Source organism: Erithacus rubecula (genome assembly GCF_903797595.1).
Source record: "Erithacus rubecula genome assembly, chromosome: 15".
NCBI classification, from domain to species: domain Eukaryota; kingdom Metazoa; phylum Chordata; class Aves; order Passeriformes; family Muscicapidae; genus Erithacus; species Erithacus rubecula.
The window spans coordinates 13,989,479-14,005,047 of NC_136667.1; positions in this window are offsets into that span (position 1 = coordinate 13,989,479).

Below are 15,569 nucleotides of genomic sequence, written 5' to 3' on the forward strand. Positions count from 1 at the left end.
TAATTTATTTATAAAGAAAAACTCAAGAACCACGAATTAGTTATTTTTGTTTTGATAATAAGTGTGCACTGCTTTCCTGAATGCAGAGGAATTTGAAGTTTTCTGATAATATGTTTTGTCATTATTAGTCTTTATTTCCAATTTCAATTTATTTCAATTCACTTGTCTATATGTATTATGATTGATGTGTTGGAAAACAAAAATAAGAATATTGTTGCTCAGGGACAGACTCTTCTCAGAAATTGAAATTTACCAATGTAAATCCAGACTGACTGAACAGACTTCAATGGAGTCAAATCCACCCTACCCTAGTAAACAGAAAAAGCAGAAAGCACAAGATCTATCCATCATTGAAATAAAAATAAATAAATTTTGACTTGAAATGTAATATAATCTTGCTTTATACTCTGTTGATTTGTGTGGTAAAGCTGTTGCTATTTTCTGTAGGCTGTAGGGAGAGCACAGACCAAGTGCAGTCCTGTATCTGTTTGATGTGAGTGGAACTCTACAATGATTCAAGAGCTGTGAGCATCCCAGAGCTGTACTATGGGTACAAAACTATATAAATTTGCTGGTTTATACAGACACTTGGGCTAGATCTCACATAAAATACAAACACTTTCTTAACAATCTAATTTACTTTCTCCCTGTAATGGAGCAAAGTTACTCTGCTCTTGTTTTTCATTAAGAAGAGAGTTTATTGCAAATATCTTTGTTTTACTCTTAATTTCATTTGTATTCACTAGCAATACTTGAGATAATTAATTCATTGTCTGAAAGCAGTACATTTCAGTCTGTTATTTCTAAAATACCAGTCACTGGTAACAGACAGATACTGAGTTATATTGAATTTCCATTCCCTGAGTAATAACTTCATAAATAATACCTCAAATGCACAAATAAATATCAGATAAGAAAAAAAAAAAAAAAGTCCTAGTTGTCACTAAATCTGAATTTTGTATGCTTGTATGTGAAGGCTTAATGAGTGGTACTTCATTTCTCTTTGGTCTTTGTTTAACGAGAAAACAGAAAGTGATTTCAAAATGGTTTCATCATCATTTTGTTACAGTAGAGTAACAAAGAATATTCCTAAGTTTCCCTCATCCACAAGGATTTAATTTCTTGGTTTAATTTTGGTGCAATTGGTGTAAATTTGCTGTGAATGTGTGCACTATGACCTTTCAAAGCATCTCACCATTCCATGCTCTCATTTCACCTTCAGTGAGCCAGTCCTTCACAGCTGAAGGTTTTTTCTAGGCTTGGGTTGATGGCAGTTTTTCCAAAGAGGCAGAAGAGTGGGATTTGTCAGTTCCTAGAAAACAGCTAAAAAAGGCAAACTGAGAGCCTGTCCTGGATGGCTTCTGAGTCACATCAGATGGTGCATGATCCAAAACAGAAATGTAGGAAATGATTTAAGCTTCTCCTGGGAAGTTTTGTGCTGGGCTTTTGAAGCTGGGCAGTCTTGGCTTTCCATGCCTGTAAGTTGTGCAGTATAAAGGAAATGTGATTGAGTCAATTGAATCCTGACAGATTGTGGCTAAATCCTGCAGACATCTGCAGTCACTTACCTGAGCTGGGCTTTGGTGTCACTGTTCACTGGAAAGCCTTGCACAAATTGCTCAGGTTAAACCAGATGCAATACAGATCTCTCAGGGATGCTTTTAAAATGTGGATACATTTTTGTGCACACTGGAGCTGCTTGGGTGAGCTGAGGGTCAGTCAGTGCCCAGTGTTTGTTTTGGGGCTCTCTTCATGTGCTCTCACATCTGAATATGAGACACTGTACAGGATGTGCATCTCAATGAGCAGATGCACAAAGGGCAGCATGTTTTGACAGATTTTGAGCTCTTCACTGCAAGAAACTGCAGGAAAGGATGTACCATACAGCAGATTTTCTTGCTCCCTGGCAGGATTTAATAGACCCTGTGAGTTCTTCTCAGCAGGGTATTCTTCTTGTCTATATGCCTCAAATAAGGCTCCAGGTCACCAGTCTTGTGTATGCTTATATCCAAAAAAAGATTTGTGGAGAATGGTAGGAGAATAACTTCCTTTTTTTTTTTTTTTTTTTTTTTTTTTTTTTTTTTTTTTTTTTTTTTTTTTTTTTTTTTTCTTTTCTGTAAAGCAAAATGGGCTGAATTGGAATTTTTCCAGATTGAAAAAGAAAAATACAGTATTTTAAAGAATGGTCATGTTGCTTAATATCTGTCCTATTATAGTATATTACTAAGAGTGAGAGGAAGAAAGCAGCTGTGTTTAATATTTTTAGAATGCAACTTTTCAGCTTCCATTCTTGGGTTAGAATATGCCCCTGGGTGCCAAGGGACTTGCATGTGCAGCTCAGGGCACAATTTAGTTGCAAAGATTCATCCTCAATGTCTTTCTGCCTTTTGTGTGGTAGAAACGAAATGCAAAGTTTTGAATGCTCCCTGTCTGTTTGCTTTAATGGAAGTTGCATCAGCAGGTGTACCTCAGGACCAGACCTCACACTCCTGTTGAGTTGTGCCTGCAATCTGATGAATTTGGTTGGCAACAACAGTACAAATGTCATGCAAGGAGTGATTTTGTCTATGTGATTAACACTTTGAAATAATTGGGGTTAGTATAGTTTCTTTCTTAAATATCACCATGTCGCTGCAGTTTTATACTTACAAAGATCTTTACTTCTATGACCAATTCAATAAATCAGTGGTTTTACAAATGTGATCAGGAAAGTGCGTCCAAATGGCTGGGAAAAAAAAGCTTTGCTTTTAATTCTCTTAAAAAAAAAAAAAATAATAAAGAGACAAAATATCGTGAATAACCTAGCTTTAGGGTTTCTTTTTTGTTCAATGAAAATTACTTTTGCCTTAAGGAAGTGAAATATTCAGAACATACAAATGAAATATTTAGGAATTAATCTTGGGAAAAATTGGTTTGTGCCAACAAACAAGGCCCCCATTTTGTAATCCTTTCTCAAGAATATAAGTTATGGATGTCATAAGAGGTTTTGTCTTTTAAGTAGCTTCCCCTAGAATCTGGAGTTTCGATTCAGCTGTTGGAGCTATGCCATGAGCATGGTTTTATGATTTTTCTGTATTGGTCAACAAAACAGCATTGTGATGAATTTTCTCTGTGTAGCTTTGTCAAGTCATTTATACCACTTATGACAGCAAAGATTGTAAGGATTATAAATTGTAAAGTGTGTTGGTAAGGATTCCTATACATTTGTAATGTGCTATTGAAATGAAAGCAGCATGCAAATGATGAGTATTATTAGTATACAATCCATTTTGAAAGGGAAGTACCATTGTACTCTGCACAGTGCTCTATTGTTCAGATTGAGAAGTATTGTTGAAAGTGGATAAGCTGTGTTTTCCTCTTTGCAGACTTTTCTTCTTCAGCTGTTAAATAGACCTGTTTGCTCTGTACAGAGCAATACAACTCTGAGCCATCCACAAGAAAATATGTAAAGGCCAAGCAAATACATTCCCTCCCAAGACAACATCTGCATTATAATAATAAAATCACTCATATTTTCCAGTGTCATTGGCACCTTTGGCCATTGTTACCATGCTGACAAGTTGTGGGACTGAGATTGGAGCTGGCTTCAGCTCCTATTTCCTTTCTCCACACCAGTAATTCCCTTTGTCACTCTACATGAGCTCAGTTTGCCAAATGCCTTTCAGTGCCATATGGGGCTGAAGCCACAAGATGGATTCATCCCCACTCTGCAGGCTTTTGCATAGAGCTAGAGTTACCATGAGCTAGGCACACCCAGAGGCAGCAGAAGCATGGCAGTGACCTTTGCCAAAATGCCTTCTCCTCACCCTCGGGAGCACACCTGTGCCATGGCCCTCAGCATCCTCAGCAAGGCTGCAGCAGGGCTCAGTAACACCCTTGTTTCAGCATTGCAGGGAACCAAAGTAGCACAGGAGCTCTGTAATCCAGGATGTAGGACTCTCCTTGGCTCTCTGCTGTTCAATATGTGGGCTAGTCCCCTTTGCAAGAGGAGAAGTAATCTTCACTGCTGGGTCCAGTCTAAACTCTGGGGACTGGGTAGGAAGAACTTGTTTGACCAAATGAGATTTCCCCCACAGCACAGCTAGCCCATGTTCTCTGTCAGATGTGTGGAGATACTTTTTCCCTGTCTGTAAATAGTGTACAGTCACACTTGCATTAACAGTTCTAATGGTTTGGTGATGTGTGACACATAATGCATGTGCACGTGCAAAATTACATTTCCTTGTGGTATTGCTGAGTGTCTCTGGCAGTAGATGAGGACAACCATTTTTTACCTCAAAATCTAATGTGGTGATTCAATATTCAGATTCAGATTGTTTTGCCTAATGTTTATATATCCTTCTTGTATCATAGTTTATTTTCTTAATAACAGCACTCTCTTTCTTTTTAACAAAGAGAAAAGGCTTTCACTTTTTTTTTTTAACTCATTCCTTTGCAGTTGGAGTTGTATTAATCCATTACCAACCCATAAAGAACAAAGAAAAAATCCTCTACAGGGATACTCCGCTTTATGTAATGCACTGAAGATGGCACTGTAGTAACAACTTCACACTGTGAATGATAAGATATGCTTGTGTTTGTTACTGGGAAATTGTGATTTTTTTATTTATTTAGAGCAGCTAACATAAAGCCGAAGGTCAGTTTAATGCAGCACCACCCAACACTGCTACTGTAATTAAGGGTGAAGGAAGGTTTCTGTTACTTGGATTTGTCACAAGGAGACTCCAACTCAACCCAAACTGTGTGGAATAATTTATAGTTGATCTTCATAATGAGAGGGATTTTTTTAATTAAAAAAAAGCAGAAATCCAAGGAAAACAAAGAAAATCCATTTTGTAAAGGATATCTCTCCATGTCTGTAACCTTTACAGGCCATGTTAAGGCATATTAACACCACAGCAGGTCTCTAAAACCCAATTAACCTTGGGGCAGGACTTTATTAATTTAGTTGCACTACACAAATTTTCCAAAATTCAGTTTCCTGTAGAGATTGGAGGCTTTAATTCATCTGAAACAGGAGCTTCAAGTTAAAAAGAAAAACAACCAACCACACACACAAAGGACAACAGTCACAGGTAACAGCCATATTTCGGTTAATGATAATTTGTAGTAAGAATAAAGAAAACCAAATTTAAACTGGCACTTATATTGGTCTGAAATGGTTCTTCTATCTGTTTCATAACCCACACCTTTTAAGCCCTTCACTCATAGCAGGTGGGAGTTTGGGGTTGTTTTGAAGTATGAGTAATTGGGCCACTGTGCAGCAATTATCTCTCACATCATACATGCCTGAGCTATTTTGAAGGGGATTAAAAATGGAAACTTTACATTCTTTGTCTTGCTGAAAAGAAGACAGTAGAAGAATTTATGTGAACTGCCACAATGGGGATCTTTGTCAGGTGTTGAGAAAAAATTGCAGTTCTTAAAACCCCACTGATTTCCATGAGAGACAGTGTCTGTCCCAGATGACCTAATGCTCTTTGTCAGCAAACTAATTTTGGGGAGGAAAATTTTGACTTTTTCAAAACTCTCAAGTTGCCAAAGTACTTCTGCAATCTGGTAATATAAAGTGTGCAGCTTTTCAAAGACATGGGAGTTAAATAAGTCAATAAGTTTAGGGCCTTGATCTTGGTATAAATCTGTTAGGAGCTCTCTAATTACCCAGCAGGATACTCTGCTCTTTACAGAGCACCTTCCTGCCTGAGCAGCTCCTCAGCCTCCCCTCCTTTGCCAGCTCAAAACTTCCCACACAAACTCTGCAGATTCCCCAGCAGAGGAAGATGCTGGGTTTGTTTGTGTGAATAAAAGCAGTGAAAGAGGAAATATTTTCTATTTGTGGCCCCACGACCTCCAACTACAGTAAAAACTCAGCTGGGTAATGGAGACAGGCATAGGCAAGCCAAGCAGCCCAGAAACCCACGGTGAGGTGGGGGGGTATTTGAGGGATGCCAAAGGAGGAGCTGAAACAACTTGGGTTTGAGCTTCTGGAGCTGGAATTTTTGCTTAGAGGTGATTTTGGTGCCATGGGATTGCTTAGAGGCCTATGAAGCAGTTAGCAGGGAAGCTAGGTGGGAACAGACTGAGCTGCTACAAAAATAAGCACTCTTACTTATATACTCATGTAAACATTTGGAGATGTCTGTGATGCATTGGCCATTAATATTTAATTCATCACTTGTTAAATATTTCATTTTGTACAGTTCTTTACTGGAAAGGTGATGGATTGTGTCATCCACAAGGACCTATATATAAAGATCTGGCAGATTTCTCAGTCTTTTTAAAAATAATTACATTTATAAGCAGTTTTCAGGAGGTAAAATGCATTATGAAGAGATTAGTCATGTGCAAATGTGTTGTCTCATTTTAGTTTGTAGAAAAGCTGGAGTAAACACCTGCAGGCAGTATTTGTATTGTAAAGGGAGAGTTATTATGAACCTGTAGAGAAGCTGCCACCTGGATCTTCTCTACCCCCATCATCATGGAAAATTTGAGCTGTTTGCTTCTACCTCCCATGGCTGAGGGAGCACAGAGCAGTGTGAGGGGTTGAGGTGACAGCCCAGGGCACTGCCCTGTGCTTGTGCCCCCTGCATCTGTGGGCAGCACAGCTGTCTCTGCATCCCTGGGAACTCAGGTCTTTGCCTCTGTGCCTCCCTGGGACTTGTGCCTCTCTAACATCTGGAGGATGAGGTGGCCCAGGACACAAGCCAATAGAGTTTAAAAACTGTCAAAAAGCAATGCTGTGCAATCCTCCCTCTATTTTCCCCCCCCATGAAATGTCATGTGTAAGCTCCACGCCACAGTGTGTCCTGCTCTGTGGTCACACATGGCCACCATCTCCACTGACTGTCCCATCCCATACACAGATTTTGGCAAACCTGGAGGAAGTTCCCTCTCTCTGTTGCCAGAGTCAGAGGACTGTGCTGCTGACAATGAACATCTCCTTCATTTTTCAGTAGTTCTTGTTCTTAATACAGGAAAGCATTTCCTTAGGTCCTTAATAGCAAGCTAAAGGTTAAGCATTTATTTAAACACTTTTTTAAACTGTCTTGCTCAATGCCTGCCAGATGAAAACAGATGGGCTAATTTACCCTGGTGTTCTTCCATGACTTCAGGAGAGCTGTAGGAGCAGGAATCCTGATGAAAGGTGGACTCCAAAGCAAGAGAGGGGCAGAGTTAAATGGCTCCAGGCCACAAGATGTTTGTGAGCTCCCTGGGAATCTGTAGATTTGGAGATTGACCAGGGGCAAGTACAAACCTCTCTGCAAGGAGTGTCACCTCAACTATTCATCCCTGGTGTCATCTCAATTACCTACAAGGAACAGAACATCCACTTTCTCCCATTTGTCACCAAGAAACAGCTGTGCCTGGGTTTATGCAATGAGCAGGGCTCTTTTTCTAGCTTATCACCCAGTCTGTGCTGTAAGGCATTTGAAACAGAAGTGTGCTCCTCTTCTGATGGCATTTCTGATGAGCCAGTGGGGACACAAACTGTTCATGGGTCCTTAAAATCCACTCCCTTTTATGAAAGAACAGCCAGATACGCTGTGGGACTGAAAGATTCCAAAAACTGATGTTAATATGTTAGAATTTGGTATAAAATTATGACCACTGTCTGTCACTCATGAAACAATGTGGTAAGTTTAAGGTTTTGCAATATGCCATATGCTTTTAAAAAGCATTAAATAATGGCCTATAAAATATATGAATTAAACAAGTTGCTAATTTAGGAACACAGATTTATGGAGATTAATTTTTACAGTAAACTATTTTTGTTCACAAACCTGAGAATGTTGCTGATGCTGACAGTCATGTTTAAATCCTGTAGTATGTAGAATCTCAGAAAGGTCTATGACTTAATGTAATATGGTCTCAAGGAAAAAGAGTGTATTAAAAACTTTAACATATTTCAAGAGTATGCTGAATCAATACTGTTGTGGCAGTATTTCTTTTTCCAGAATTATATTTAAGGGATTTTTTTCCATGTGTGACTTTGCTTCTCCAAGTGACAATACTCCTGCTATGCACAGGCAGTGTAGCTTGCTACCAAAATATGCCTGTTTATAATAGTTTTAATGCCAAATGAAAAAAGTAGGAGGAAGAAAGGAAGGGTGGAATTTGGGCTTTAAAATGTATTTGTCATGAATTATTCATATTATTTATTTCACAAGATCAATGCTGTTTTTGAAAAATAGTATGACAGGGAGTGTGCAAAAGATTTCAGAGGTTGAATATGAGCAACAAACCTTTTCTAGGAGAAGAAAACCAATAAAACCATCTCCAAACCTCAAAGAGAAAGTTTGCCTAAGAAATATCAAAGATCAGTGTTGTGGGACTGTAAAATGCAGACCTGAATCTATCATTTTATTTTTACAGCAAGGTGTCATCAAGCTCTTCTCTGATCCAAGACTAAACAGCAATTTTCAAAATGTGGTGGCAGAACACAGATCACCTTCATTTTCAGAACAACGTAGCTTGGAATGAGCCACTGTATGTATTAACCTCTGTAAAAACAGTGAATTTCAGCATTTTATTCTCTTTGGGTAATTAACTCTGGTATGAGAATGGTGAAGTTCTTTATTTAACCCAGACAGTAGCAAAGGGTATCTATGGAATGCCAGTTTCACTCTCCTTTTTTTGTACCCACTTAAAGGGCAGCAGTGGACATCTTCCTGGATTTTGTTGGATGTGTATGGGACAATGCCCCCTGTAACAGGTTTTTCCACTTGATACCATGGAAAGATGATGTGGGCTTGGAAAATCCTTTGTAGTCTCTAATGCCTTCTTCCCTCCTCTTTCCTTACTTACTCTGCATATAAATTAAGACCAACTGGGGTTGTACCAGCTGCCTAATTTATTCAGATATTCAGGTTTGTATTTAATGTCATCTCCTTGTCAGCCTTGGTAGACTCTGGTTCAGACCCACGTTTTTTGCTGCTGCTGCAGCCCTCACAGGCACAGAAGCTGGAAAACAAGTGGGATGTAATTCAAGAGCTCTTTACATCTATGTAACCACGGATACCTACGTGATGCATATGACCAGTGTTTACAAAGTAAAGTGCACTCTTTCCAGAAATGGGAAGCACAGACTGTGAATTCTCCCTGGGACATATGTGCAGGAGATAAAAAGTAAAAGTAATGCTCTTCCACCTTTATGAAATAGTGTTCTGTAGTAAGTTCTACTTTCAGTTGTGACTATAGTAGAAGTGGATGGCTGTGGATTTGTGCCTAGATGGACATGGTAGATTCTGATGGCCCAATTTCATATTTAAAGTCAGGTGTGAGGGGAGCAACAAATTGCTGACAGAAGCTTGTCTTCATAGAGAATACTGTATCAGATAATGAGCCAATTGGTTTATAAAAAATTGTAATATTGGTACTAAGTGTCCCAGGGTTCCTTATTGTAATTGCAAATAGTAAACTGTCCCACAGAAATATGATTCTTAAAGCAGAACTTAATTTTTAGGTATCATGCCTTTTATTTTTTATTTCTATCATATCTCCTTACTGATGCTATCTCTTAACACAATTCCCTACATAAGGCAGTTTCCTAAAGGTATATTTCATTTAGCACTAATTTGTTGGTTTTTTTCTTCTCAGACTCAATGAGGAGTTCTAGGATTCTACTGGCATCTGTTTCTTTCTGTACTGCTTCAGAGTACCCATACTCTGCCTCAGTTTCTCCTTCCTAGGTTAATGTCTTATTCATTCATTCATTCATTCATTCACTCACTCATTTTAACCATTCAGTTTCAAGACAGGTTTAGAAATTCTGCCCAGCTAACACTATAAAATGTCTCAGTAATAAGTAAAGATGTACAAATGAAAAAGCCCAAGTTTCTCATGAAAAAAGTCACAATAGGCAACTTTCATTTTCCTGATGCTTTCCCAAAGAGCACATTGGTATCATCATGACCTGTTGGCTTTTCTCTAGCACTGGAAAACCACACTATGGGAGCAGGGAAGAATTAAAAAATATATTTCTCAGAAAGTATTTTTCAAACTACACTAAATATTAAAGTTTTTTACTTTGCCATAAGCTTAAAAAAATTTCTAAGTGTTTATTGCTAAACCACTGGGAAGAATCTCATTTTTCAGAGCTGAAAAAATGGATAATCTGCTTCAGGTTGATATGTAAGTAAAAGCCTAAAGGGAAAATTTGTACAAAATTGAAGATTGCCCACAATTTTTCCAAAATTGGACTAAAAAACAGACAACGAAAAGCAGTCCTTAAAAATCCCAATACTTCAATATGTTACTGATTTCTGTAAGTACATATGACAGTTCCTGAATCTAACATAGCAAATCCCCCTAGGTAAGGTCAGCAGAGGCAGATATGGTGAATGCTCTAATACTGGGGACTTGAGGGCTGTTCTTGCTTTTATGGCACATCCATCATTTCCTTGCTGATGTTCACAACCTTCTATTGCGTGTTTTCCTGTGTACCTGATCAGATATGGAAATGCACATCAGCAGCAGCACCAGAGCAAACAGCCTCAGGACATGGGCTCAGAGCTGGAGCTGCAGCTGCTGGAAGGCCAGGGCTGGCAGGGTCTGCAGAGGATGATCCCTGCTCCACTCCTGGGCACCCTATTTTACAATCTGATTACTTTTACACAAAACTAGACTGTGGTCTGGGAAGGAGAAAAAAGGTGAGGGGTTGTTGGACAGTTTCTCTTGATTGAAAGCATGACATTACCTTAAAAAATATTTTAAATGAAGGCACCAAGAAACAGATATTTCCCTTTTCCTCCAGAGTCCAGCCACAAACTTGTTTCAAAGCTTGAGGGGGCAAGAAGCTTTCCTTTACCAGCCTTTTAGAAAGTCCCCATGTTTGGTCAAATTTAAACACCCTATGGTCAGGATCTCTCTTTGATTTGGAATTGCACTGGTGTCTAAGGGAATTTGGGAGCTCCCTGCCTCCCTGGGAGCTGATGGCACTAGGTGGGGTGAGAATGCACATGTGCACACATGCCTGCAAGCCATGCACAATTGGACAAAATCTCTCTACAAATGTGACAAGTATAAAGATGAATAAAGCATTAACTTCAGAGCTGGTTTCTGTTAATCTGTGCCATGTAGCCAGTCCAGCATTATGTAAAGGGTGGCTGCTGCTGCTCAAGGGCAAAGCAAACTCCCCAAAATAAACAGAGCTGTGAATCTGGTGGGAAAACTGACCACAAGGACCAGCCAGCATTTGATCCTTGCTGCTGCAACAGGCTTATTTGCTGGCAAAGTAAGTAACCATACTGCTGATGAACCTTTCCCACACTACTTTTGTTTCTGTCAGTTCCACTTCTGTGGCCAGGAAGTCAGCTTGGCATCTTTATGCTTGTTTTTTAGTGATGATTTCAGTTTTGCAGTTACACCCACCAACTTGAAATCTGTGATGTAAGGCACTATTTAAGGGATTTAACCTGTACATAGCAGTGTGGGAAGTGTGCAGTACAAGTATGTTCCTATGCAGTACTTACTTTTAGCAGGTAATTGGTTCAGGTTTCAATAAGGAGCAGCCCTCTGACAATTCTGTTTTCTTTTCTTTTTTCAACCAGTGTTACAGGACAACTGCAATATGCCTAACTTATAGCATAACACTATGAATATTATCATAATGATTGTTTGTTTGGATCCTTTTTGTCCTGGGTCTGACTTACTTTGTAAGCAGCTTGCATTTTATTTATTTAACCAACAACACCCAAAAATAATTCTCTAACTTTCAAGCCAACCTTATTATGAAAAAGACCTTATGTTTTATAACCCAGAAGTCAAATTAAACCTCATGCAAAGATACTCATTAGTCAAATCTCAAGATTTTATATAAGTAATCTTACTTATTCAAACACAGTTTTTGCATGCTTGAGGCTGACAAATTTGACTTGCTTGGAAATCCTGTGAGCCCCGAAGCCAACCCTTGTGTATACAGCCCCTGGATTTCGGTGTGTGAGGGACATTCACCCTCCAAACGTGGCTGGATGCTCCGGAAGCGCCTGGGAGCTGGTGAAGAAGGAAACCTGTGTGGTCAGATGGAGGGGGGAGGAATGGGGTGGAGATGGAGTTTGGCTCAGAGCTCCTGCATGGTCCCTGTTGCTGTGGAAACCACAGCCTTTGCAGGGCTATGGCATCTCTATACATCCCTAAGAGCCATCTCCTCTGTGTGTCATGAGGAGGAGCCTGACACGGGGGGCTGTGCTGCCAGGGGAAAATAACTTCAACTATGTGCTGAAAAAGAGGTAATGAATCACCCTTTTATGCAGGGACATATAGTTACATCCAAATGCCATGCTGTGCTTCTCAGGGAGAAGAAAAGGAGAGAATGATAAAAATGGAGCTGAGCTTTTATGTTCATTTGCTGACAACCTTTCCTATGTCCCATGTCTTCCTCACCCTCCTGAGTGAGCCAATCAGTCTATAATATCCCTCCTCCATTCATCCACTGCCTTGTGAATAAGATCATATTATATATGATTATTTCTTAAACTAACAAGGCTCAAGCTCAGAGAAGAAGGTGCTTCCAGTTAGAGCACATTTCCTTCTGCTGTTTGCAGTTTGTTTGTAGGAGCAACTGTCTGATTGTTACCCAGGCAACCAATGCAGGCGTGAATTTGATTAGATATAGTTTCACAGATGTGGGCAGTGTTTCAAGCATTGTTTAGTGTTTCTGTCAAAAAGAAAATTCAGTTTGTTAACTTTTAAGAGTTTTTGTTTGAAGGACAGAGAGGAAAAAGTCAAGGATCTTATAATAATCATTTCTCGATGGGGTTATCTCAGCTTGTTAGTTGCTATTTTTGTTTGGTAGATGGCTATTCATTCCACATAAAGAAAAAAATGTGGAAAAAATCCAGTATTGACAGCAGGGAGATGTGTAAAAGCACACAAATTTTTATTATCTCCACTGAAGCAGGTTACATTATTATCATCCCTCTAGAAGATAACATCATTAAACTGTGAAGACTCTTTGTCATATCACAATAATAACAGTACCAGGAACATATTTTGGTGCTTAGCTATGCACAGCCTGTCTTGTGAAGAAGCAGCTTGGTATTTTAACTGATGGCATCATTGTGCTCAGTGTGTTTATTTCTCCAGTGGAACTTGCAGATGTAAACAGCAGTTGAATGTGTGGCTAGAGGACAATGGTCTGACAGTCTGCATGAGCTCTCTTGGTGAGCAAAGCTCACTTTTTTTTTATGCAAAAGCAGAAAGAGAAGTAAACTTTGTGGCTAAAATAACATGAAAATTACTCTCCCTAAAGCTGAGCATTTCAAATTTCAGGGTGCAATTCAGCCTTGCAAAGACATGAGCCTACACAGTGATGTTCAGTGCAGTTTCCAAGTAAAAAGGTAGTTGAGATTTTCTGTTTTGTTTCAAGCTAAACTCTAAAACAAACAGGATTAGCTGTTTGATCACTTGTTTGGGATTGCAAAGACCTGCAGGCTGGAAGCTGGAAACAAGTCTTCCCTCACTGCAGATTCAGTAACCTTGAGAGCTTTACGCACTCTACTGCAAACACACATCAGAATTCCTTCTCTTGAGTAAACGAGCTCTTCTTTTATGACCCTGCTCTTGAAAAATGGATGATTTGGCTGCCAGTGCACTATCATTCATACCTGGTCTGCGATTTTATAAGACTGTTATCTTCTTCTGGGAACATTTAATCTGTTTTTTTAAGGAAACACAGCTCATGATGATATTGTCCATCTGCGAGTCATTTACTTCCAAGAAGCTTTTGATATATTTTTAGCAAACTCCAACCAAATTTGCAAACATCCACTACTTTCATAGCACAGAGAGATTTAGAAAGTGTTAAGCTCCTAGATATTCTGTTAAAATTGACAGCTAGCTACATGGCAAAGAGCCTTTAGTGAGGGATAAACATGGAGTACTCCCTTGCTCTCAGCTGAGTTTATAGCAACCATAAAACCCACAGCCTTTCAGGCATCTCCTGTACCACACAGGGCAGAGCAGGCAGCATGACAGGATGGCTGCTCTGATGCAGAATGTGGCAGGGAAAGGGCCTGGGGACTGGAGGGAGCTGCTGTGGGAGAGGAGAATTATAGCAGGGGGACTGGGAATGTGCAGGGCAGAACCAAAGTGATACAGCTGGAAACGGGAATTATCAGGGGAGATGGGATGGGGGTGGTTCCAGTTATCTGGAAGCCAGACTATACACTGTTCATGAGTTAATTTGCTGTACCACATCATTCAGCTGTGATTTGATCCTGATAGTCTGTAGTGCAAATGAAAGAAGCTGTTACAGATCAAAACTTCATTAATGGAATGACTCCTACTGAGTTGAATGGCTGTTGGATTGGGATCATGTTTGGCAAAAACAAGTAATAAGGGATCAAAAAAGAGAAGGAGTAATTGAGAGTAATTAAAAATCCATAACCAGAAGGCTAGATTTGTAATGTAGCTTAACCATCTTGATTGCTGGTCATTTAAAAGTGCAGCCAGTGAGCAAAAGACTCTTGCAGATTGAGATGAGGTTTTTTTTTATGAAAGGGTTGAGACAGAAGCTGAATAATATAGTTCAATAATATAATGCTTCTCTTGTAGATTGCTGAAAATCACATGGCTACTTACAGCTATTTGCTCTAATAAAGTTATCTCTTTTTCTGAACATCATCAGTACAGGTTTTGATTTTCTGCAGATGTATTTCTCACTGATGTGAACTGAGAATGTGAGAATGAATTCTATCCTCCCAGCTGATTGCCAATAAGTGTTAATCCTCTATGCTTTGTAATCAGATAGTAGTTTCTGCTCTTCAAATTCACTCTTTGTGACACAGTTGCTAGGAATGCACTTTTTGGGTGTGCAAAAAAACCCCACAAGTTTGTTTTTACTGTGCGTAACTGGGAAATTTGTGTGTTCCCATTTCCACATTGATATTTTCTTTGGCAAATTTATATTTGCACAGAAAGAGACATTTTCCAGTGAAAGTTTTTTCCAAATCCTTTTTAAATGTTTGTTTAGAAGGGCAATAACAAACTCCAGACAGTTAGCCAGCATCTCAAGCCCATTCATTTTGTTGTCCTCCATTTGCTCAGTAGTGGGTACCAGTTATCACTCTGACATTTTAAAGCAGAACATGTTATTTGAAATGAAGAGAGAGAAGAGGAATTGACATAATTCAATACAATTTCATCACTTAATAAATGGAATGGGAATGGATTTTCCTTTCTCACTTGAATTACAGGTATTAAATCCTCTGCATACAAAGGCAATTATTCTGGTTTAAATATTCATATATACCAAGAAATACAACACACCCACAGCACACACACACTGAATTGTATATGGGCAAGAACAGACATTGAGCAATATTTTGGTCTTTAATTTTCTTCATCCTTTAGACTGCCAATGCACCACCATAGGAGACTAAAGCCCCTCTCTCTGTGTCATTTTATGCAGGGTGACTTTACAGGAGTGGACTCACACAAAAAATGTTAAGTCACACGTCAAGTGATGGTTTATGTCTTCTAAGAAATGAGCAAAGCAGCCCTGTAAGGGCTGTAGATCTGGTATGTGCTAATCACACTGGGCAACAGATCACATTGTTGTAAATATAAGA